Raw genomic sequence first — 21,927 nt, 5'->3', positions numbered from 1 at the left:
GGGGAGGGAGGAACATTTTTTCCTAGGACTGCCAACTAAATGCGAAAATTCACCGGCAAGGGGGAAAACGCTGGTTTTATCATTATTTTAAGCGTGAGGGAATGAATGGGTGAATGCTGGGACTGGTATGACATACCAGGAGGGGCTGTGACTCCTCACAGAACCCTCGTGGGATGCTAATAGTGAGGAGAGGTCCACTGTCCCATTTGAAAGAGAAGGGCCATGACCAATCGCTGTTAAATGTGGCAGTAACGCCTCATGCAGTGGCCGCGGGATAAAAGGCAGAGGCAGCCTGAACTGTAAAGACATTTCATTTCCCTGGTAATGAGGGAGACACACTGTGGCAACGAAACCGGGGAGAGAGAGGCTGCGAGATGCTAATTTCTGTTCCTGCTGCCGCTGCTGCTTTGATCTGAAGCAAATGCCCGTTTTAAATTGCAAACGGATGCAAGTCAGATATCATCCAGCCAGTGGCTTACAGGCTTAATGAAGTGGGACGTACGCTGCTGCCTGGTAATGTTAAGAGAGGCAGGCAATTCAGAGAGGAATTACTGAAGGTCTAAAGGGACAGGGAGGAAGGATGGGAGCAAGTCACGGGCTAACTCTCAGCTCTGTCAGTGCGGCACAGCGTCCCCTGCTTTCTGTCCTTGGGAAGCCGTGCCCAAGGCCAAGCCCCCAACCCCTCTGTGCCTGGAGAGAAAGCTGTGGACACGTCGTCCTGCTGTCACACGCCCATCTTTTAAGGCACACATCCTGTACAGGCAATGCAAGGTCATCCCACTCTTTGCTCTCAGAGCGTGAACATCAACTTGGTGGGTTCCCCAGGTGAGGCAGAGGTATGGGGGTCTAGGTAGCTGATTTTGTGCTATTATTTGGATGTTTAGTTGAACTTGAGCAAGACAACTGACAAAGCTGTTCTGGGACAGACCCAAAGGCTCCTGGGGATAGAGTCATTAATCCAGAAGCAGTGATCCGGGAGCCTGGTAGCTCATACTGGACAACTGCATCTTATTGAGACTCTTTTGGTCAAAGATCTGACCTGTCTTGAAGAATGATGTCTGAAGGGATATTTACTATACTCTTCACTAACACAAGGCTTTTGGGTCCTAGGATGAGGCTGGAGTTTGTTGTATATCTTGTATGTATGGGTATTCAGAGACTTGGATGTCTCTGCAAGCTGCTGTGCTTGACCGGCCAGACATGAGAAGGCTGAGAGATCTGCAGGTACCTGGAAGGATTGACCTCTGCACTAAGCAAGGAAAAAAAATAATGGTCTGGCTATTGAAAACAGCAGGCATAACTCACAAATCTATTACGTTTTTGAAGAAGTCAGCATGTGGATGAGAAAAATCTCATGGATGTAGTCTATGTGGAGCCAAAAGAGACTCCACAATGTCCATTGTTATTACAGAAACTAAGTAACCATAGGAAAAAACTGGTAGGTCCTTGCACAGATAAGCTATTTGTTAAAAATAGCAGGAAGAAAAGAAAGTAAATGGTTCTGACAGAAAAGGGAGGTCACCAGCTCTGAGACCTGTGCTGCTCAATGAACACAGAAATGGTCTGGAAAAGAGGATGACTGGGAAGCAAAGAAAGGTGACATGAAGTTAGTCAAGATATTAGTAACAAGGGCTGGTTCTGATGAAATGCACAGGGCATTATGAGACTGTGTGATGAAACAGCAGATGACATTTGTGTAGGTGACTGTGAAGAGAGGCACGGTGGCAAAAATAGATCAGCCTCAGCCTCACGCTTAAAATGAGAGAAGCCTCAAATGGCAAGGAAAGGATTGGCAGTGGCTGGGCTTTCCTTCTCTCCTTGCCTAAGAGCAGTGGGATGCTGACAAAGCCAGCTGGCAGCAGCCTCAAAATGAAAGGAAAGGAGGAGGAGCATGGTCTTCACACAACGTAAAGTTGTGGGAAAGCTCCTTGTTATGGGATGTTGTGCTGTAATTTCGTGTTTCCCAGGAGAAAACAATCCATGAAGGAACCTACTGAGCATTGCTGACCATGAAGGAGGCCTTTTGGTAAGTCCCGGAGCAGTGGGTTGGTAGAGGTTTGGGAAAGTATCACATATGCCTGCTCTGCTTTTGTCTTCTGCTTCAGGCCTGTGCTTTTGGCCATTGCTCAGACGAGGAGAGGAGGTAGATAGTCCAACCATGCAGCCTTTTTTAATGTCCTTATTCCACGTTTACTTCGATACCAAAATAAAAAAAAGGGCTCATACCCGTTTAAACATTCACATTTTCTCTTTATTTTACACCACCTAACAGGGCTTTTTTTTTTTTCTAAAAATGCTTATAAAAGCATTAGAATCTCCTTTCAGCACAGTAAATCATGTTAATCTGTAGGCCACTAGGCAAGATGAAGCTTTTAGATTATCCATTATCCTTTCTTTCTCTACAGTATCTTCCATTCAAAGACTTCACACTATCACAATAGCATAGTTGGGAATTTTCTCTGCCTAACAAATGAGGGAACTTGGACATAGCGGTTTGCTGTGAAAGAGGCAAAGAAATCAGAAATCTGCTTTTTTAGAACACCTCTAGAGAAAGAGACAGGAGGAAACACTGACTCCAAAAGTGAGAATCAAAGGGAAAATCTCTCTGCTGGATCCCAAATAAGTTTCCATAGAAACAGATTTTTCTGAGAATGAATAACTGCAGTATGAAATTAAGATTGTGGATCTAATTCTGCAAAATATTTAAGCATGTTCTTTGCTTATCCCTATTCAGCTCAGGATGCAAGCATATGACTTTCATGGAGGCTTATGTGCTTTATTTGATGGAGGTAGAAATAAGGATAAGCTGTGTTGAAGTGGGATCTGGGCTTTCCTGTCCTTCTTCCTTGTCACTGACAAACTTGCAACTTATTTTTTTATGACAGCATGTGTTGCATTGCTGTCAAAAGTGTAGGCCCCAGTGCCTCAATCTGAGAGTTCAGCACAAAGTTCCATCAGACTCTTGCTACTACCAGGGAGTGGAGTCAGCAGAGCATTTACATTGCTGGGTACTTTATTGTTTTGTTAATTAACTTTTTTTCTATTTACGTGCAGATTTAATTTTAAATGGGATATTTATTCTGTAAATGAATGCCATGGTGATTATCAGATAATTAACTTGAGAATTGATGGCATAAGAAGTTGAGATTTGCTCATAATCTGTCTTTTGTGCACCTCTATTTGTGGCCCATAGATATTTTAAAGACAGGATAGGTTCTTAATATTTTGCATGCTAATTGCTTTTATTGTGACTGTGTGCTGGTAAATGATTGGGTTTAGTTTAAGCTATTTAAGATTATTTTGAACATCTTTTTTCCCCCCTCTCTGTTGTGACTTCATGCTCAGCTGAATTAATAGGACAAATAAAGTTTGACTCAAAGTTTTATTTCCATTTACTGTACTTGGAACAGATGAAGCTCTTGTGTAGCCAAGCTGTGGCTACTCTTCTTTATGCAAACTTTCCACGTTCTTATTCCCTCTTTATTTCACATTGTCTTCCTGCTCTTTATTTGAGGAGGTGTGTATTTGTTGACCCCTCCCAAGCATTTCCCAGCAGCACTATAGAGCCCAAAAAATGAACTTAAGCCTAGTGATAACAGTGCTTTGGGACTCTCTTGAGATGGTGAAGAACAAATAATCCTCATGGAAATTGTATCTAGTTTTCTTGTTCCCTTTCTCTCAGCCCCTGTGCTTGCCCCAGCCAAAATAAACTCTCAAGGCATTTAAACCATCCATCTTAATGTAGTGTTCAAACATGGAATCTATTGACTTCCTTGAGTCCAGATGAACAATCTTCCCCTGCTAGTCTCCCACCAGTGCCGTGGCTGCAGGGGGTTCTTGGATGCACTGGGGTGCTGATGGTCACTGATGGTGACGCTGCTGCTGGAGCCCAAGTCTTTAGGAGGGGGAGGCAGCAGGAGCTGAAACTGTCCCCTAACACTGCTGGGCTTCAGTTTTCCCTTACAGCTGGAAGATGTTCTTTCTCAAAATTTCCTCTGGAAGACACGCTTCATCTCCCGGAGATTTGGTTGTTCCTCAGTGCTTGCTGAGAGCCACACTCGCTTTGCAGGCATCTCCTCCTCCCTGCTTTGGGGCAGATTTTTTGTTTTGTCAGTGCCTTCCACGCTGGTACCATCAAAGGTGCACACCAGTGATGGCAGAAGTTATGTCTATCCTTCCAGCTCCAAGCTCTTTACGGTGTGAGGAAAGGATGCTGTCGAAGGAAATTACATTCCTTCAGCAAAACCAGTGAGGGGAGCCTGACGGACAGTCTTTCTCCTCAGAGGATTTCAAGTCCCTGAGGAGGCCATGACCTATGTCAGAGTACAAAGTGTTGAACAGATTTGCATGGGGAAAGCAACTTTCAACACCCTTTTGCTGCCTCCTGAGACCTCTGCTCCTGCATGCTCAGTGGTGGCGGCCACCCAGCGCAGAGGCTCACCCTGCCCACTCTCCAGCCAGGCTTGCCCTGGTGGTCCCAGGAGGCATCCCAGGCCTCTGGGACAAGCTGTGGTGCTGTGCAAACCTTCCTCCACACTTCAGACCTGAACCAGAGGGGTACATCCCCACCCAAACCAGCTCTTCTGGCCCCCCAGCCAGGCACATTTCCCCTCTGAGCTTGCAAAGCCTGCTGTTCTGCACGCCCACTTGAAGTCATGAAAATGGATAAAAACAATCTATTTTTAATCCAGTGTGAGATCTCTTACTCTTGGCTATTTTTTCCATAATTGGTTCTGTTTTCTGCTAATGATCTGATATTTAGCATCTATTTCTGCCTTGGATATTTGGATAACTGGTGATAAGGAAGATTAAGGCTGTTGATAGCAGTGAAGGCTGCAGGACATATGGATGCTGCAGGCCTGTTAGTGATAGACAGAAAGTTGTTTGGAGGCAGTGGGACAGATTGTCTGGGATTCCTGGCTTAGTAGCAATGAAAGGCTGATGAGGTAAGTAGTGCTGGGAAAATCCTGTTAAGGGAAGGAAAAGAGCAGACTGGAACTGATGATCACTGGACGCGCTGTATTGAATATGCAGTTTCTCTACAAAACTGAATTCACTTTTGGCACAGAAATGGGGTTCGTACTTCTCTCCCTACTCCACTTTCTTCATTAGCAGGCTTGTGAGGCACTCTGAACTTTGCAGCATTTCGTAATGGATTAGGACCAAAAACTTCGTGGCAATTGGTTCAGGTTTGGATTAGACATTTCCACCTCCATCCCGTTTGCAGAAGCCATGGCATGGGATGAAGGATCCAGAAAAATATCCCTAGATCCAGTCCCTGTTGATATCATGGAGGTCAGAAGCTCCAGCGTAGAAATGTTCCTTGCTGAGCTGTAGGGGAGCTATTTCCGAATTCAGGCAGGGCATTGTGGGCAATGGAAATGTGTGCAAACACATATGGTGAAACCTCTGGATAACTACCAACACCATCACTCCAACACTGGGAGCTGCCCTGTAGCTGGAGCCCATGTTTCCATGTTGTGCATGTTTTGCAGCTCTCTTTCTGGCTCTGTTTGGTCAGAGGGTCATTGTGTTACTCTACAATAAGTAGATTAGCTGTGATTTCTTTGGGACAGGGTTGGATCTGGTGATTTGTGTGCTGCTGTGGGTATAAGAGTTGTGTGTTCTCGTGGTGAAAGGTGATTACTGTGAAGTGCAAAGGGACAGATTAGGATAAATGACACAGAGTCTGTATCCAAGAGGTGAATGGGTATGTGAGTGTAATATCCCAAATCCTTCAGGTATGTTCTTAAATACATCCTCTTCCATTCCCTCCACCCTTCTGACTAGTGACAACAAAGTGGCAGGGTTGTCTCCCTTTTTATTCTCTGCTTTTTCAGGAGGAGATGGGAGGAGAAGCAAGGGAACAAATCCTTCTGCAAAAGAAAAGAAGCAGCAAGGGGTCTGCAAACAGAGAGAATGCTTCTCCTGTCAAGGGCATGTGCTGTCTGGTCATGGTAGAGTCATGATTCCTTCTGGTAAGAGGCAGGAGAGGGGATCCTGGAAGGGATGGCTGGAGGCACATTCCCTGGGTAGCAGGGGAATTGCCTGTAAATGGGGATGCACAGGGGCCAGGAGGGGTGAGGACCTGGAGGGAAGCTGGGCTCTGGAGATGGAGCTAGTCTCAGAAGCACAGGACAGCCCAGGTTGGAAGAGACCTTGAAAGATCATCTGGTTCAACATTTCATGGGAAAGAGAGAGTAGATGAGATTATCTAGCACCCTGTCCAGTCATGTCTGGGAAACTTCCAGTGGTGAGGGCTCCACTACATCCCTGGAGAGGTTGTTCCAGTGATTGACTGCTCTCACTGTAAAAAATGTATTTATTATATCAAAATGAAATCTCACCTTGTGCAACTTGTACCATTGCCCCTGTCCTCTCCATGTGGCTCCTCATGAAGAGAGAACCTCTGTCTAATTTGGAGTAACCCTTTAGGTACTGGAAAACTGTGATGAAGTCCCCTCCTGAGCCTTTTCCAGGGGGAAAAGATCTAATTACTTCGTGTTTTCCTCATATGGTAGGATCTCCAGCACTTTGATCATCTTTGTGGCCCTCCTTTGGTCCCTTTCCAGTCTGTTCATGTCTTTTTTTGAGTCATGGCGACCAGAACTGGATACAGCATGGCTGGATGTGGCCTGAAAAGCACTGAGCAGAGTGGCACGATCACATTTCTGTTTTTACTAGCAGTGTCCCTGTGGATGCAGCCCCTGATCCAATTTGCCTTTGTCACTGCAGTGGGGCACTGCCAGCCTGTCCCTCCGTGCAGCCAAAGTCAGGAGAGCCCCAGGGAGCAGATGGTTTGTCTGCTGGGTCTGTGTTACTGTGGGGGCACTGCTCAGCTTGGCTGCCTGCCACGCTGCAGGGCCTGCACATCCCCACAGGGACAGGGGAGCCAGCCCAGGCGGCAGGGGTTGTTTGCATGCTGAGGGACGACAAAGCTATTGCAGCGTGGGTCAGGAAGTCTGTGATGCAACAGGAACCCCCAAGGTGCTGTGACGTGTCACCTCCCATCCCTGCAGAGAAGCAGCTTCTCCTTTCTGGTGGGAAGTGCCGAGGCCTGGGGCTGGGGGAGGCCAACAACACCCACACTGTGGCTCCTGCCTTGCAGATCTGCTGCCTGCCACGGCAGGCCCTGTGAGTACACATCTTCCAGGCAAGGTTCTGTCCAGCTGGCAGAAACATTTGGAAAGCATTTTCCTCGATTCTTGTAAAATGCCATTTTTCTTTTCTTTTCAAAATCTTCCCCATCTCTGAGTTGCATCCCGAGTCTCCTTATAAAGCCATCACTTGCCTGCCTGCCTGGCCATTTCTTAGCTTTTCATGCATCCTGGGAGTGAGCTGAACACAAGCCTTCCTGTTTCCCTTGCTGCAACTCAGCACCCTTTCAGCCACGGCGAACCTGCAAGTGTCTCGTCAACTTTTTGCTACTCTTGATAAAAACCCTGTGAAAATCTGGCAGCTGCGTGAGCTGCAGACTCAGCAAGGTGAGCAACATCTGGCAATAGATACATTTGGCCAGAAAGGCAACCTGGAAAATGAGAAGGGCCACGTAGTGCTGTGGGAACACTTGCACGTCCCACAGCATCTGGCAGGTTGTGGTTGAATGTGAAGCTATCCTTCTCCTCTCCTGCAAGACAGAGGGGAAGCAGAACCCACTGGACATCTATTGCTTGATGGAAACAACTTTTGGACTCTGCAGCTAGATTTTTTACTTTTTTTAAAGACTGTTGTGAAAGTAGTAGTTGCTCAAAGCATCTCACAACTGTTTTTTGGACAACATAGACTAAGCTCTTGGTGCTCTTCACTGGACAACACTTTTCCCAGTCTTAGAAGATCAAAATGGGTTTAAGCATGCAGGAGCCTAGAGGTGTAAAAGCACTGATTTTCCAAGTAACCCACACTGTGAGGTCTGCTTAAATATTTGAGCACTGAGTCACCTGTACTTAAAAGAGAGCAATTAAGGAAACTAAATATGTTCTTGAAGGGCTGAATAATTCCTTCACATCTGTTTCCACTACAAAGATGGCTCTGGAGGGGCTCACGCAGATCTTGCCCTTTTCTGGACCAAGAGAAAATAGCATCAGAGACTGAGAGAGGAGCAGCTGGGACAACCAGACTGTGTAAGTCTCATTAAGCTTCCAGGTCATGATGGTTTACAGACAAGAGGTCTTGGGGAAGATGGGGATGGAAGGGGCACATTTCTGAAAGAAATATTTCTCTCACTGAAGAAAAAAGAGCCCCCCCCCCCCAAAAAAAAAAAATTGAGAAAAAAAAAAAAAGGAAAAGTTAAAAAGAAAAAGCAGTGTCTGATAAGGATGGATAATGTCTTACTCACATTTTTAACAGCTCTTGGGATGATGTGGAGAATTATAGGCCTGTTTGACATGCATGCAAATGAATGCAGTGCCTAGCAAATTAGAATTGGCCATGAAGCTTACACAGGTAACACTGCTCAGACGTGCAACCTGCAGAGATTCTGCAGAAGGAACCCACATCTCCCGAATTCTTGCAAGTCTTTGAAGAAACCAGTGAATTAGCTGAAAAGGAAGAGCCCTCTGACATAATTTATTTACCTTTTTTGGCAGGCTTTGTGCAAGTTCACGTTCAAGACGTGGCTGCAGGCATCCGGCTAACAGTGGAGGAAGTGGCTTATCTCTGTGGCTCTGACACCCCCTAGGACGTGGGTGAGCAGGTGGTTAGCAGTGGCATGGGATGGGGTGCCAGTGACATGCCTTGATCTGCCACGGTAACCTCTGGGGACAGGTAGAAATGTGCTGAAACTGCAGTGAGGCTCAAGAAGGAGGAGAGGCAGGTGGAAGACCTGAAGGAGGAAGCAAGGGATTCAGCTGGAGGGTAGAAAGAAAAGGAGCTGACAGGAAGGGGTTCCTGTGCCAAGGATGGTGCCATAAAGAGGTACTGAGGGGTGAAAGTCATTGTCTCCTCAGCGTTGTGTGTTTATGTCCCTGATACTGAAGATCTGGGTGTGTGGGACACAAGCAGGCTGGCAGCAGGGACAAAGCTGCTTTGTCAGGCAATTTCAGGGGTCTATCCCAGACCAGTCCCAGATGAAACACTGAAGGAAATTCAGAATGGGAGATGATCCAGAAAATCAGTATGTGGGGAGAAGAGAGTACCCCCTTCTTGGTAACATCCGAGTCAATACCTCCAGGCATAGGGGATTGGGCTCTTGCTGAGCCACCGAAGCACATCTGATCAATAACTCAAAGTCCCGACTTGCACATTAGCAGAGTCAATTATCAGCTCTGCCCTCTGCTTCCTTGATTATTATTTCAGCATGTAGCAGCTGCTTCACAAGCGTTATGGCCCATCACACTCTGAAGGGACTGAGTTAAATGCAGATTATTGACCGATGAGGCCATAAGAATGTACTATAAAATATACAGCCATGTTCACCCATAAATCCCCAACGAGAGTGCTTTTTAAAGCAATTTCTCCTATGGTGGGACTCTGGGTCACTGTCAAGGCCATGAAAAATGTTTTTTCTGCCTTATTCCCGACATCTCCTCTGTGGTGGTGGTGTCTCTCTTGGAACTGCATCTGCACATGAATGCATGGTTCTGCCTCCCTTGAGCTGCTCATTGGGGCCCCTGGGATTCAGCAGGGACACTTGGGGTGTGAGTGATTCTGCACGTGGGCGAGGTGAACTGTAGTTAATGTTTCTGCTCTGGCCCCAGGTTTTCTGCCGCTCCTGAGTTTCCCAATTTGCTTCAAGTTCCTCAGTTTTGGCTGAGGTTGTGGGCTTACCTTTTGCAGCAGCCCGAATCCTGGCGAGCACAAGCAGGTTAGATCATGAGTTGTTTGAACACCAGGTAATGACAGCTTTCCCTGCTCTGCCGGTCTGATATGCTGCTGGCCATCAGCCACGTGCTTCATGGAGGCAGGCAAAAGTGCCAGGGTTGTTTTGGTTTGCAAATCTCCTCAGCTTCAGGATACAAATCTATGTCAAGGAAAAGGGCGTGTGTCCTTATGGTTATGAACTGGGAGTGCTGTGTGTCTATACTGAAAACCTCTCTCCGCTGAAGATGCTGGCAGCTGGGCCAGCAGCTCATTAGCTTAGTGGTGTCCTTTGTCCAAAACCTTTAGAGCAGCCTGGGCTCATCCTGGACAGGTGGATAGTCCTTGCAAGCGTAGCACACACTGACAGCTCCCATCCCACTTCTGATCTAGCAGCTAGGCATAGGAGAACATCACTCATTTTGACCACTGCCCCCAGGCTGAGGCTCGCTGTTTTACCCCAGGCGGTAAAGTTTCGTGCCCTTGAAGCTAGATCTCTGCTGCTGGCAGCCTGCTGAGGCTTCCTTACTGCTTCTAAGGGTTTCTTGATCTGCTTCTCCCCAGGGTGCTCCCCTTCCAAGGACAGGAGAGGATTTCATGCTCTTTGAGCTGGAGAGATAGCTAATTTAGAGCTTGACGCATTACAAAAGTTTTGGGGGTTTTAGTAGAGTTTGGACATGCCTCTAGGTTGGTTTCTTTCCTAAGCTTTCCCAAGTGCAGCATCCTGGCCATAGGTCTGATTGCAAGTGTTTTTAAGACCTTTCACTGTTGGAGCCACTGAGATCCTCGGGGTCAGGCACTTGTGAGTTCCCAGGGAGGCCTGAATCTGCCAGCCTGGTGCCAGCAGACCTAGGGGGGTTCTGCTGATCACAGCTCTTGGGATCTGGGGCTGAGCCCCAGGTACTGCAGCCTCTTCAATTCACACAGAGAAAAGCATAAACAGGTTTTCCTTGTTATTGCAGGGGCAGCACAGAAACTGTGTGGATGTTTCTTGGGGGCGAAGAATAAACTTCCTGTTGTTTTCTACACTGATATTTACTGCTGTGAGAGCTGCCTGGCCTTCAAAAGGGACTGTGGTGGCTCGCTGACTGTGCTGAGAAGCAGAGATGGTCAGAGTAGTAATGAGTTGCTTTGCGTAATGGGGAGTGGAAGAGAAAGGCTGGCTCCTGAGTAACAGTGCTGTGGGAGTCTGGGCAGGATGGCCAGGGAGCAGGGAAGTGGGAGCCGTATTCTCAGCCTTGCTCCCCATCTTTGGGAGGGTGTTCTGGTCTCAGCACTGCCTATGTTCAGACCTGTTCTTTTAACTTTCGCGGGGGAAGGAGGTGAATGTCGTGGGGGCAGCTGACAAGGCTGATAGTCAATGCTGCGTGTTTGTGTCTCGCCCCAGTTACCTCTAAAGGAGTTAACACAGTTGTACTGCTTGGTCCATGTCCTGTCCCTTGTCCCACCTGTGTTTTCCCCCTCTGTAAACTGTCCCAGGAAGGGCTGTGCACAGCAGCCCACGGCAGGGCCACCGAGGGGCAGCTGGTGGAGCGGTTGCAATAGGATCACATCACGTCTTTGAGAGCTGTGAACTCCCTGGTGTTTATATTCTTTAGCTTCCTTTTCATCTCATTTTGTGTTCCTGGGGCTGTTTGTCTGTTAGCACACATGCTTGCCCTCAGCTGTGTCATGCACATTTACTTTCACTGCCAGGGTAAATCTCTCATACCATCCCTGCATAAACTCCTCTCCTTTCCCTTCTCTTCCATGCCCTGCATACACTTGAAACACCTTTGTTTAAACATCCTGGAAAAAGAGGTTTCCTAGTGATAGAATTGTCTCTATATCAAGGACATCACTGCAGCAGGGCTGAACTCATCAAGGAGGAACACAAACTTTTGAAGACTGTCCAGGAAGGGATCACTGTGAAGTGACCTCTGTCCCTTCAAAGACCCGAGGTATGGGGGAAAGCCAGTGAGCTACTGATTATTTTTTTTTCTTGCCTTTCATTGTTGTAGAAGTCTAGCCAGCTTAGAGACTCATAATTGCCTCACGTAACCCACCTGGAGACCCAAACAGTATCTCCAGCACGTTACATATGCACTGATGTTCATTGTTGCATCTGCCTGCTCTAGAAACGTCAGGCTGCACGCGGTGAGAGTCCTGGGGTGTGATGTGAGACCTCCACACGAAGTGCGAGCAACTGAAACCACACGACACCAGCACAAGTTGACCATGTGACACTTCCAGTCCTGCAGCAATGTTCAGAAGAGCTTCCTTTCACTTCCCTTAACACCTTCTGCGTCCCCACAGTCAGACTCACGTGCTACACCCGTAGCTGTCACCTGGTTGACGTTGAGGGGTGCATGCCAGACCCACACCGTTTTATACAGTGATCTTCAGGTTGAATCCTCTCACAGCTTTCTGGTCACCTTGGATGTGTTCTTCCCTTCAGCCTGGGGCAGTCACCTGAATACCAACACACAAGTATGGGATTGAATCTGGTTATGTTGGCTCCTTCAGGGATGCAGGTTAGGCTCCCATAACCCTAACTGTATCCTTTGATGTCTGAGGCATGTGAAAATACTTCAGTTTTTGGAGAGGAAGAGGCTGGCAGGGAATACGAATGAGGTTTGCTAAACCACAGAGGCAGCAAACAGGGAATTGTTATTCTCCCAACCCTGCAACGTGGCCACTGTGTGACACTCACTGAAACTCCTACACCTCTTTGGAAAAAAGCTGCAGGAAGCAGGTCTTCTTCACACAGCAGGTCCTGGATACCTGGCCTTCTCTGACCCCCAAGGAGCCAGGCAGCCCCAGCAGGCTCAGGCAGGGTGAGAGGCATTTGAGGACAACAGGCTCAGGACTGGGATATTCAAAGGGATGGGAAGTGCCCTCTCACAGTCCTAATTGTGAGAGGATGGGAGCTGTGGGAGGATGGTGGGGACAGACCCTAGGAGTGGTCGACTCTGTGTACTCTTTCTCATGGCCACGGTGGGGGATCAGGCTAGACAGCCCATCAGTGTGACCTGCACAGGCATTTCCTAGGAATCTAATCCCAAGAATTAAAACCTTGAGAGAAATCTCCCTCTCTCTGAACAAAACCGAGGATTTGGAAGCTGAGAGGTAATACAGACAGAGGGAATTATCAGGAGGTTAAACATGTGAAATCCCACTGGTGTCCTCAATCTTTCTGCTCCCGATTTCTCCGCTGTGGCAACGTTTAAGATTGAGCGTGTCCTGCTGGGTGATGCCTCATCTTTTCCCACTGCAAAACGGAGGCCATGGTTTGTGGTCGAGGGCCCCACTGGTGGCAGTGACCCAGAGAGAAATGAACAAGCTGAAGCCTCTGATTAAAAATGCCCCCGTGGGGAGGGAGGACTTGCTTAACCGTGCCCTGGAGAGCTATAACTGCCTGGTGGCAGCTGAGCAAAGGCCAGCGTGGCAACGGGGGTCTCAATCCTCTCTCTGCTTACCCACATTTGTGGAAATATAGGATATAAGTCAGGGAGACCTTAATATAGCTGAGACTGCAACCCTCTCAATCAAATTTCATTGCAACTTGAAGAAAGGGCAGTGAGAACACATCTGTGGGGGTGGGCAAAACATTCTCTCAGGCCTCCCTACTGACAAAACCAGCCTGGAAATAAAACCTCGCCTGGAGTGAGGCTTCATCCAGGGCTGCTTTTGAGGCTGGCAGCTGCAGTGTGACTGCTGACACCACCCAGCCATGCTGGGGTGGCACTGCCTGCCTGCTGCCAGGCAGGCTGGTGACTCCACTGGCACACGAACGCACACAGGCTGCAGCTGCCAAGCCCTCGATCAGATGTGTCAGCCAGGAGGTGCTGGAGGGGAAGGAGAAACTCCCTCCATGGAGCAGAGAGCCCCAGCAGTCAGAGGCACCATTGGCCCAGCCTCAGCAGAGAGACATGGTTGTTTATAAAGCATGGCTGAAGCACGTGCAATCTCCAAATAAGCAGGAAAGACTTACGGATGCTCATGCCTGCAGGTTGCGAGGCAGGGGAGAGGTGAGGCAGCCACATCTGGAGATCAAGGCTGGAGTGGCTGGTGACACAGAGTTGAGTTGCTTGGTGGAGGAGAGGGTTGGGATGGTGCTGCTTGGATTGTGTACAGGGAGGAGAGTGGGGCACGGCTCCCATGTGTCTGAGAGGGCTGGGGCTGCGTGCTCCCTGGGCATTCCAGCAACAGCAGCAGCTTGGTTGTCAGACTGGGGAAGGTCTTCAGCATGCAAAGCTAGCTGGTCCAGCTGCCAGGCTAGGGAAAATCCCTCAGAGTAGAGAGCAGGGTTTGGTGATACAATTCCCTGCATGAGCCCCTGGATTGGAGGGGAAGGTGAGGGCACTTGCCAGGAAAAGCAAAGCTGGGCAGACAGACAGCTCCCATGTTCAGGCTCCAGCACTAAGTCTCCTCCTGGAGCATTGGGCTGTTGGTCTCCTCCTGGAGCATTGGGCTGTTGGTCTGAGCCCTGTTTTCCAGGGGGGCTCTGCTTGTTCAGCTCTCCCAGGCTCCAGGAGACGTGCCTGGAACAGTGGTGTCATGGTTTTAATAACATGAGGGTGAGCTCAGCTGTTAGGCATAGATGAGGAACGGGTGGGCTCTCTGCTCTGTAATTTAAAGGCTGACTTCTGTTTAGCTGTGACTGCATCACCACCATCTGGGAGCACCGAAGCCCCTGTGGATGCTTCTAGCTCAGCAGTTCTCTGTCCTTGCTTTGTAGCTCTGTCCTGATCTTTGGGTCTGAGGCGTGTGAGTCCCCCATCTGCTGACAGTCCTGCTGAAGCAGTGCTGGCTATTGAGCTGTCCCCTCTGGCTGTCCCTGAAACAGCCCTGTGTGGCTTCCCAGGCAGCTGGTCCTTAGGTGATGCAGCCTCCTGCATCTTCCATCCTCTGGCTGTCCTGCTCACAGAGAGGTTTGGGAGAGCATCACTGCTGTAGGAGCCCCAGGCATGTATGGAAAGCCTGGGGAGCCCTGTGGTCAGAAGGAAGGGGCTGTTGTCCCCGTGCCTGAGCATGGGGGAAAGTCTCCAAACCTCCCGAACTGCCACAGCAGTGAAACTCTTCCCCTCCTTGCTCTTGTGCTCCTCTGCCAGCATTCGACATGGAAATGGTCCTGATTTATTCTGGAATAATAGGATGAAATGGTGCAAAGGAAAATTTTACACTGAGGATCGAGATAAATTGCCCAGAGCAAAGTCAGCCAAGAGAAGGGAGGGGGGAACTCTATTGCTCTGGTCACTCTGAGGACCAAATATCGCAGTGGAAAATAAAAATGCTGAAAGCGAGGAGATGCTGGCCAAGGAGCGTTGGCTGAACTAAAAGGGGTGGATGCTGACCTTCTCACAGCCTCCGGGAATTTACTAGCGGTTGATTCAGGGCTTCCCAAAATCTCGCATCGCTCCTTGCCCGCGCCACCCCAGGCTGCCAGGCAGTAGAGGCAGGAGGCGGCTCCCAGTGGAGCCCAGCCCGGCTCCCGAAGGGTTTTTGGCAGTCTGGCACCATCTGCTGGGGTTTCCCGGGACAGGGAGCGGGCTGCGGGAGGTGGCAGCGCCCCGGGACAGAAGCGCGCTGGGGCAGCGGCGGCTCCCGGGGCAGCTCCGCGCTGGCTCTGCCGGGGGGATGGAGACGCCGGAATCACTGATCGGAAAAGACCGATACGGTCACCGAGTCCAGCCGCTAATCCGTGCCCCCGACTGCCACATCCCCACGCCTTTTGAACGCCTCCAGCGATGGCGATCCGGGATTCCCGGGACAGCCCATTCCGATGCCTGGCAGCCCTTCTAGGGAAAAGGTGTGATGGGTACGGCGTTGGCCTTGCACAGACACCTTACCTGGGACTTGGGGTTTTGCCTGGCTTTCTCCATAGCAGGAATTCACCCGTGTAAACCGGGTTTTTCCCTTCCACTTGGGTAAGTATTTTTAGTCTTCCTGACTCTCTCACTAAAGCTCCCCCCCTGTACAACTTGAGGTCATTTCCTCTTGTCCTATTGCTTGTTACTTCACACTCTCCTCCTTCTCCCAGTCACTGCTTTGCAGTCAGTGTGTCCTCAGTAGCACAGTGCCAAAGGTCCCATCTTTACAGACCCAGGGCCAGCTTCCAGCTCAGGTCACCACTGGTTCACCTGGTTTAGCCAAGGGGCTGGGGCCTGGCCACGCACAGACCCTTGGCTTTGGAGAAGGTGTCTCCCTTTTCCTGGGCATTGCAAGGTCAGCTTTCTTGCTGCTGAGTTTCCCTCACATCCCTTCCCTTTCTCCTGTCCCTCCTTGCCCAAAGGTGGTGGTCACTCCTGTTCCAGTACCTGGTTTGCTGCCCAAGCACTCTTGATCTGTGCTCCAAGCAATGGGAAGGCATCCCAGGGCTGCTGGGATGGGGAGAGTCCTAGGATAGATGGAGGTGCCCTGACACAAGTGTTTCCTCTTCCAGATGGGCCCCTGCTGGGAGGTGCCTGCTGGGCCTTGCATTGCTCCTTCAGAGAGGGCTGGGAAGGAGCAGCAGGAAGGCAAGCACACCTTGAGGAACACATCTCTGCCTGGGTGATCTGGAGAAGCCACCAGCATCTCTGCTGCCTTTACCATGAGGTAGCTGGGCAGCAAGAGCAGCTCCTGGTTGCAGCTACACTGCCTGCCTCTTTCCAATTTTGTCCAAAGCTGCTGGATGAAGCTGTGCCCCACACAAGCAGTAGACAAGAGATGTCCCGGATTCGCATGCGCTTGTCCTTACAGGGGAGGGAGGGAGGGAGGGAAGGAGATGGAGAAAGGCAGAAGTCTGCCTCCAGCAAGACAGTCTGCACAAATGGACTGGCTTATAAATGAATTTATAAGTTAAAATTGGCCTATAATGAGTTACTGAGAAAAAAAGGACTGTGCACTGCAAACCACTTAGGAATCAGAGATCTCGGTACATTACGCAAAGCCAGAGGGGAAATGCTGGGTCCTGTGAGCAAAGGCATCACAGATTGCTCCGAGCAGTGACAGGCAAGTTAAGGCCAGTTTTCTTGCCTACCCTGGAGTCCTTCACTGGCCCTAGGTGCCTTCCCCAAAATGCATTCCCCTCTGATAAAATTGTAAGAGCACCAGGCTCTTGAAACTGCTGCTAAATGCCGTCATTAAAAACGGTTTTATTTCAAGGCAGCTTTTACTAGTAATGGTTCTCGAGTTGGTTCTCCAGAGGAATATGGTTGTTTTAAGTTGTTTGTTGTTTTTTTTTTCTAAAAATAAAACAGTCTCCCAAGCCCACTGCTGTGGTTGGGCTTTGTGCTTACAGACTTCTGTAGACAGTTTGCTTAATGAATGAAGATGCGAGGGAAGAAGAGCTTTTCAATGAGGAGGCTGAGTGCTTCCCAGGGCTGGAACAGTAAACAAGATGTAAGCAGTGATTGAAAAATATGACATCCTCCTTAATATATATGCAGGATCAATCTCATCTTTTGAACTCTTTGAAATCAGAGGAGAAGTTGGTGTCCCTCCATGCACGTAACCCATGGGTTATCTGATTAGGAAGCGTGCAAAGATTTGGGCTTGTCTGAATTACGTGCAGCCAGTATGTGTGAAGAAAGTTCAGCCTATGATTTCCCTCTCCCAACAGCCATCTGACCCCCAAAGCTGTCCAGAAACCTCTTGCCAGATTTCATCCTCCCCCAGCAGCTGACCTTCACCTCAGTACTGCCTTTCTGAATAGTGCAGGGAATAAGCATTTCTCTCCTTTGAGCCTGTAATGATGCCAGGTCCATCCCCAGCTTTGCACATAAGGTGTTCACACTGTCTTGTCACTGGCTGTGTCTCACTCCAGTGCCTACAACCAGGGACATGAGGGATGGAGACCAATCAAACTCATCAGGAGGGCCTGTTTTCCCCTCATGCCTCCCCAGTGCCTCATTCCATGGTAAATCTGCTCTTTTCATGAGGGAAAGCCATGCTTTTCTTGAAAGTTTAAAAAGCCTGGCCCCTTCCTAGCCAGGTGTGCCACTGTCATGCCTGGTGACCCGCTCTCCTTGCCTGTACTAAGCTGCCTCTCCTTGCAGGGCTGCTGCCTCTGGGAAGATTCTGCCTTTCCCACAGTCTGACCTGGCATTTCTCTTCCTGTGTTGGGAATGTATTAGCATATTTTCTCTCCTTACTGTCACATGCAGCTATAAAATGTGCTCTCACACAACTGGCCTGGGAGTTTCCAGAGACTACTAATAGAAAGAGAAAAACAGCATCTATATAAAGAAAATCAGCCTCAATATTCATCTAGCATTGCTCAAAGCTGAAGGGCTTCGAACCTCCTCTGCAACAGGAAGGTCTTAGGCAGTGGGAAGAAATACCAAGCAAGGAATAAGAGCCAGGGGGCCTTGCTACAGCCTCTGTGCAAGTGGCAGCCCATGATGACCCAGGGCAGGTCCTACGTGCAAAAGGCGCTGAGTGTTTCCACTCCCTGAACTCCCCAGTGCTCACTGGCACCACTCTTGTCCCTCCAGAGCATCAGGCTCTCAGGGCAGCAGCAAACCTCTTGGGATGTCTGCTGGGTCCCATTTTCCCAGGGAGTACACAGTATAGACAGACATCAGCTTTCTGGAGTCATTTTTAAATGAGTTCTCCCACCAGAAATGGTTCTCCAACTCATGCAGGATGAAAGGGGACCGGGAGCATGTTGGTGTGCATTGACCCAAAAATGCACATCAAAGACAATGCATTTGGTATCAGCCAGAAACCCAATAGAAATGTCTTTGTGGACACAAATCTCCTGTGGATAGACATGAACAACTAAGTTTCTCTGGCTATTACCTCTCCTGGGAATATCTGAGATAACACCGAGGCATGACTTTTCTTTTACTTTAAAGTGCAGCGCATCTGTGTTTTCTGCTGAGGTCAATTAGAGCTATGGGAGATCAGAGGTTGATGAAAAATGAGTGCCTTGCTATTGTCTTGCCTCCCGAAGTAGTGATTTTTTGTTTTCTGGGTTATAGTAAAGCACTTACTTGGGAGTCATGTGAAGAACTCTTGTCTCCTTCTGCCTCTTCCTCAGGGCAAGGAGGCAACCAGCTGGCTAGATCTCCTCCTGAAGGAAGACAGAAGGGTGGCAGCTGTTTGGTTGGCCACCTTTCCTCCACCCCATCCCCTGTGTAGCAGCATGTCCTAGAGGGCATGATCCTGTGCTGATCTGACTCTGCTCTTGGACATTCAGCTGGGCATGTCTCTGATCTGCCTCCTGTGCTGGGGTACAGCAGCACCTGGAAAAGCACAGTCCTCCCTTCCAGACACCAAGGACTAAGCAATGCTTGTATCTCAGCTTACGCTGCATCCTCCTGCTCCCTGTGCCAAGGCTGCTGCATTTTTGTCACTGGGGGAGAGCCAGGCAGCTGTTTGCTGTATGACAGTGCCTGGCTGACATCCCAAAGTGTTTTGCTGCTTTCTCATCCTCTACTGACAGACAGATGAGTGGGATTATTTGGCTGAAGGAGGTTTTTCCCAGCACCAGCCTCTCTGGTGGCAGCCTTAGTAAGAGGTCATCCACTTGGCAGTGAAAGAAAGGCACTGCCTTCCCTAGCACTGATATATCCAACAGGGCAGTCCCTGGGCTGGGATCAACCTCCAGAATTACACCAAAATTGGAGAGACCCCTGGACTGATGTCAGCTTGGGAACTGCCACCTTTCTGCTCAAGGACACACGTGGAGAAGCCCATGCAGCCAGGGGCAGCTGGAACTTCCAGGGCATCTGGGAGAGGCAGGTCCCTGCTGCCGTGCTCTGGCTCTGCCTGGGGTAAGAAAGCAAGGATCATTCAAACCCCAGTGAAAAAGGGGTCCCAAACATGACAGAATCAACTGTGGAGGAACCTGACACTCACAAACCATTTCTGAGAAATTCCTCTGTTTGGTACCATACAAAGAAAAAGTTTGGAGGTCTGGCTTTGGCTAGAGCCATGTATGGAAATCTGGAGCTGCAACTTCTGCTGTTAAACCTAAGAGACAGGAGAGAATGTCTGTGTGGTTTTGGGAGCATTTTAGTCAGGGTTCATTCTATTCTGTCTACAAGTGTAGTAACTGTGGTATCTGCAGGCGTGGAAGGAGGGCAAAGTCCTTTTCTTGCACGTACAGAACTGGCAGGGACCGTGCTCCTCATTGCTGGCCCCATGAAATGTGCCCTTGGGGGAAAGGGGCCCCTGCAAGTCAAGGAAGAGCTGATAACATCGGTGGTGCGTGGTGGGGGTCCTGGCAGGACACCCTGCTGCTGCATGGGGTGCCTGTAGGATCTGACTGTGCCCATGAGCTGCCTTGTGCCACTCAGCCTCAAGGCAGTGGGGATGGGGGGGTGGGAGGGGGGCTGCAAGGCTCCAGAGCTTGGCACCTCCCTCCTGCTTTTGCTTGCAGTGGTTGGAAGATGATATCAGGCGTGTGACAAGTTGATCCAAACGGCCACAGACTGGACAGGTTGCAATATGTGTTTTTAATGCTTCACAAATCCTCCCCTTTGCCATGCTGTAGCCACAGCTGCCTGACAGGCTTCCCTTCTACAGTTCCACAGAGACCTGCCCATCTTGTGTTCACCTGAGGAGCCCAAAACATGTGACCAGAAGCAGCAGAACAGAGTGTTTTTGCTCTCAAATGTGAGTGAAAAGCAGTAACACTATTAGCAGTAGGCAGACTTTTTGTGGCTTAGTTCCCCCTTGCAACCCTCCAGCTGATGAATGAGACGAGTCTCCAGTGAGGAATGCTGGAGGTTGGACACCAGCTTGACCCTGGTGCAGCCTGCTCCTCTGCAGCCTTTCCCTTGCACCGCTGCTCCATGGCTGGCAGGCAGAAAGGGTCATAAGAATGGATAAGATGTGTTGTTTCTCTGCTTGGAGCAAGAGGCAGGGCCATTTTCAGGGAACACACGGCACAGTCTGTCACACGTGGCTCTCTGGCTCTGCTGTGTTAGCCACGTGTCAGCCTGGTTGGCCCCTGAATGACTGGAAAGGCAGTACTTGGTGTTTGCATCCGAGGTAAAAGCAGAAGAGGGAAACCCCCAGCTCTCATGAAATTCTGACTGCTCAAGGATAGGTAGGCAGGGCAAATGAATCTCTACCTCACCCGTGGGTGCTGGGTGTGGCAGTGCCCACAAGTGAGGCAACCAATCAATATAAATGGATCTAATCAATATAAAGGGCATGTGGGCCTGTAGCCTGATGGGGAGGTGAAGTACATGTTTCTTAGTGGTTTAAAGCTGTGCCAGAGAAAGTTTAGACCGGGTATTGGGAAGCATTTATTTAGAGAGAGAGCAGTCAAAACTTGAATAAGCTTCTTAGAGTGATGGTTGATGCCCCAACCCTGTCAGTGTTTAAAAGGCATGTAGACAATGCCATAATAACATGCTTTAACCTTTGATGAGCCCCGAAGTGGTCAGGCAGTTGGATTAGATGATCATTGTATGTCCATTACAACTGAAATATTCTATCCTAATGTGCTCATGCACTGAGAGAGAGCAGTGGCTCCCTCCTGGTAGAAGGCACACATCTGCAGTGGTCATGGAGGGCTCCCTGTGTGCCTGATAATCAAAATAGCACCCCTGAGCTGGTAAAAGGGCTTGCTCACTGGTCATCCACAAGGCCTCCACCCCTCTCTGTGGGACACCACCTGAGCTGGAGCTGGTGCAGAAGCAGGGCTGTGACAAGGTAAGTTGTGTGGGTGATGCTGCCTTTACAGGCTGTTAAGGTTCAGATGCTGAAGAGGAAACTTGGAGACAGGGATAGGAAACCCTGCCCTGGACTAATGACAAACCAGCCTCAAAGCAGCTCCCCGTTCAGGGACTGCCTTCCCTGCCAAACCACAGCAGGGAGCGTCCCCCTGGGAAATGAGGCTGTGTGGTGGGAAAGGAGTATTTGCCAGCTGGAGGTTACACTTTGGTAGAGACAGAGAACAAAAGCTTTGGGGAAGGGATGGATAAAGCTAAAGGGTAGCAGAGCTGCTGGCACTGCTTTTGGCTGGCTGGTGCTGGAGCTCCTCCTCTCCCAGTTCTGTTGATAGGCACTGTGGTTGCCAAGTGCTTGCTGTGGGTGCCTGGAGAGGTGCCTTGCTCACACCTGCAGGTCTGGAGTGGGGAGGAAGATGCTTGAAGGAGAGAAAGAAAGCTTTAGCTGGTCAAGTTGGTCTGCCTTTAAAACAGAGAGGTG

The 21,927-nt window shown here is 49.5% G+C and overlaps 1 long non-coding RNA gene across 3 annotated transcripts; it reads left to right on the top strand.

Moving 5' to 3' along the window:
- The first annotated feature begins 6,758 nt into the window (after positions 1–6,758).
- Positions 6,759–8,929, top strand: LOC135408300 (uncharacterized). 3 transcript variants are annotated; one of them, XR_010427482.1, is made up of 3 exons: positions 6,759–7,134; positions 8,023–8,120; positions 8,586–8,929. It is a non-coding gene; the product is annotated as an uncharacterized LOC135408300 (long non-coding RNA). The 3 variants fall into 3 exon arrangements; XR_010427481.1 differs by having other exon boundaries at positions 6,759–8,120; positions 8,586–8,684; positions 8,764–8,929; XR_010427479.1 differs by having other exon boundaries at positions 6,759–8,120.
- Positions 8,930–21,927: the final 12,998 nt, after the last annotated feature.

Source organism: Pseudopipra pipra, chromosome 2, assembly GCF_036250125.1.
Source record: "Pseudopipra pipra isolate bDixPip1 chromosome 2, bDixPip1.hap1, whole genome shotgun sequence".
Classification (NCBI taxonomy): Eukaryota; Metazoa; Chordata; class Aves; order Passeriformes; family Pipridae; genus Pseudopipra; species Pseudopipra pipra.
Note: the sequence above shows the minus strand (reverse complement) of the source record. Positions and strands in the feature narration are given on the sequence as shown.